Raw genomic sequence first — 3,223 nt, 5'->3', positions numbered from 1 at the left:
AAAGTTGACAGCTCAGCATCGATATTTTGATGTCTTCAATATAATCAGTAGATGATTGTTCAGAGGAACAAAAATAAATCAGAAAGCCCAATTAGGTCAATTCCTTCACTAGCTCAAGGTCTCTGTCTCTGTCTCTCTCTGTGGTGTCTGTGTGTGTATGTGTGTGTTTAAGAGAGAGAGAGAACCAAAAAGAGTGTTTGTGAGTGTGGATGCGCGCGTATGTGTTTCTGTCTGTCGGTCTGCCTTCCTCTCTATCGTTGAAGACTTTAAAATTTATTTGGCCCCTCAACCAAACAATATTGCACAGTCGTCTACAAAACCAAACTCATCACAACAATGTCGCACACTGACACCAGTCACCTAACAACAACCAGCCAGTTTAACACCACGGAGTGGTCTGCATCTTCTACATCTTTCCCATGTCATTTTTATCTGTTCTAGTTCCTGGTGGGTGCTCTGGTGTGGTTTGCTTCTTGCTTCTTCTTTCCTATCAAACGTCTATCGTCCTTATCTCTCCTTTTTTTTTTGGAGTGCATATTACTTTCTTGTAACACATAGGCCTACATTTTGTATCTACTCTTCAGCACTTTTATGACCTTATTGTGTTGCCAGTGCAGAAAAACTCTTACCAAAAAAAAAAGGAATTTTTTCCACACGGCTATACCATCACAGGTAAGGAATCCGCCGGAGAGACTTATATTGTCAGACATTATCCATGTGGGATTTCTTTAGTTTTAGTAAGAGCTTTACGGCACTTGCAACACAATAAGGTCATATAAGTGCCGAAAAATAGTCAGAGGTGTTACAAGAGAGTAACAAACACAAAAAAGAAGGAGGGAAGATAGATAAAGACAATAGATGTTTGATAGGAAAGAAGAAGCAAACCAGAGCACCCGCCAACCACCCACTCCAAATATGCTGGAAATAAGTACATTTGTAAATGTAAAACACCATAGAACAAAAACAGGTGATAAAAAAGAAACACCGAAGATCAGATAGTGTTTTTTTTTTCAACTGCTTGCTTGATATATTTATTACATAACAATACTATGCTCATGATCACAACCACGACGCACTTCCTTTTGATGATACATGCTGTACAAAGGACACCGAGAAAGTAAACTATAATAAAAATGAAAACTACATTTTCGCACCAGCTCGCTTTGTATTACAATAATGAATATTATGTATTTGATTTTATATTCATGGGCACAAATGAGTAAAAGTCAATTTTCAGGAGAGAAAAATTTTAAAAACCCAACGATCTTTGAGAAGTTTATTTTAGAAAAAACCCCCACAAAAAAGCAACCAAAAACAACACAACTCTGAAATTTAATGTCAGTTTGACATAAAAGTTAAAGTAAGCCTTCTGTAGGCAGTCAGCTACCTTCCTCGAGTCATAACCAATCCAGGTACATTAAATTTTACTTTATTTCCATACATGAATATTTTTACAATATATTTCTTCTGGTTCAAACATTTGGATTATTATATTCTCATGAAAAAGGCACATAATGACGTACGTCCAGTTTGCAAAATTCTTGTTAAACATAGAGGATCAGAAGAAACAAAAATAGCATAGAGTTGATCTGATCTGCGCCCGAGAACGAAGTACATGACTCGGCCATCAAAATGAATAAGTGTGTGGCCATCTCAAAAAAAGAAAAAGCACAAAGCTACCTTGAGCTGGGCCGCAAGCAAGCAAGCCATAAGTGGCATAAGTCACCTTGTGTCAACGAAAGGGAAACTAAACTCTACACGATACTATGGTCTGTTATGGTGTATAATATTGCACCGTATGATATAAAGTAGGGTATGGTATGATACGGTACAATACCGTATGGTATAAAGAATGGTATGATACGGTACAATACCGTATGGTATAAAGAATGGTATGACACGGTACAATACCGTATGGTATAAAGAATGGTATGATAAGGTACAATACCATTGGTATGATACGGTACAATACCGTATGGTATAAAGAATGGTATGATACGGTACAATACCGTACGGTATAAAGAATGGTATGATACGGTACAATACAGTAGGTACGGTGTAGTGGTAGTGGTATGCTGTTGTACGAGAATGTGGTACAGTATGATAAAGTAAAGTATGGCTCCGGGGTATGGTATAATGGTATGTATGTATGTATGTAGTATAGGGTTTTACGGCGCTCACAACTGCTAAGGTCATATGAGGGCGCGTATAATGGTATGGTAGTATTGTATGGCGTAATGCGCACAGTGGTATGGTAAGGTACGGCATGATATGGTGGTTTGGTAAGGTGCAGTACGGTAAGGTAAGGAAGGATGCGATGGTATAGTATAATGGTACGGTAGTAAAGCAGTATGGTTATTGTTGGTGCGGTACCATGGTATGGTATGGGATGGGATGGTATGGGATGGGATGGGATGGGATGGGATGGGATAATGTGTGGCACAGTATGATGTGACGTGGTGTGAGTGTCAGATGTCATGATATGGGACAGTCTGGTATGGCATGGTCACTGGTCAGGTACATGTACATGTGTGTTACAGCAGAGCAATGTACGCTATGGTATAGCACTGTACGGTATGGTATGATGATAAATTGTGGTATGGTATGGTATGATGATATAGTGTGGTGTGGTGTGGTATGATGATATAGTGTTGTGTGGTGTGGTCTACTACACGTACATGGCACAGTACAGTATGGTATGGTGGTATAGTGTGGTGTGGTAGACGTACATGACACAGTACAGTATGGTATGGTAATGCATGGCAAAGTATGATATGGTGAGGTGTGGTATAGTATGGTCTAGTACATGTACATGTCCATCATGACATGGCACAGTACAGTATGGTATGGTATGATGATATAGTGTGGTGTGGTCTACTACACGTACATGGCACAGTACAGTATTGTACGGAATGGAGCAATATTGCGTGACAAAGTTCAGCACAGTATGGCATGTTATGGGGTAAGTTTAATGTCCCTTTCAACACTACAAGGTAATTTAAAGAGTTGTGGTGGCCTCCTAATTTCCCATCCATCTCCGCTACTCAGTCAAATGGGTAGCAGGAGTTTGTTTTTTTAATCTTTCATTTCAGTAACCCTAAATTCCCCAGTTCAAGAATGCCTCAAAGGAAACTCAACCCCCGGATCATCCACACACAACACACATAGAACTCTTCACCAAAGAAGTAAGTCAGTAACATTAATGCTTGCTGCCCTGCCCTCC

The sequence above is a fragment of the Aplysia californica genome, unplaced genomic scaffold (assembly GCF_000002075.1).
Source record: "Aplysia californica isolate F4 #8 unplaced genomic scaffold, AplCal3.0 scaffold00860, whole genome shotgun sequence".
Taxonomy (NCBI): Eukaryota; Metazoa; Mollusca; class Gastropoda; order Aplysiida; family Aplysiidae; genus Aplysia; species Aplysia californica.
This window is presented reverse-complemented; position numbering follows the sequence as displayed.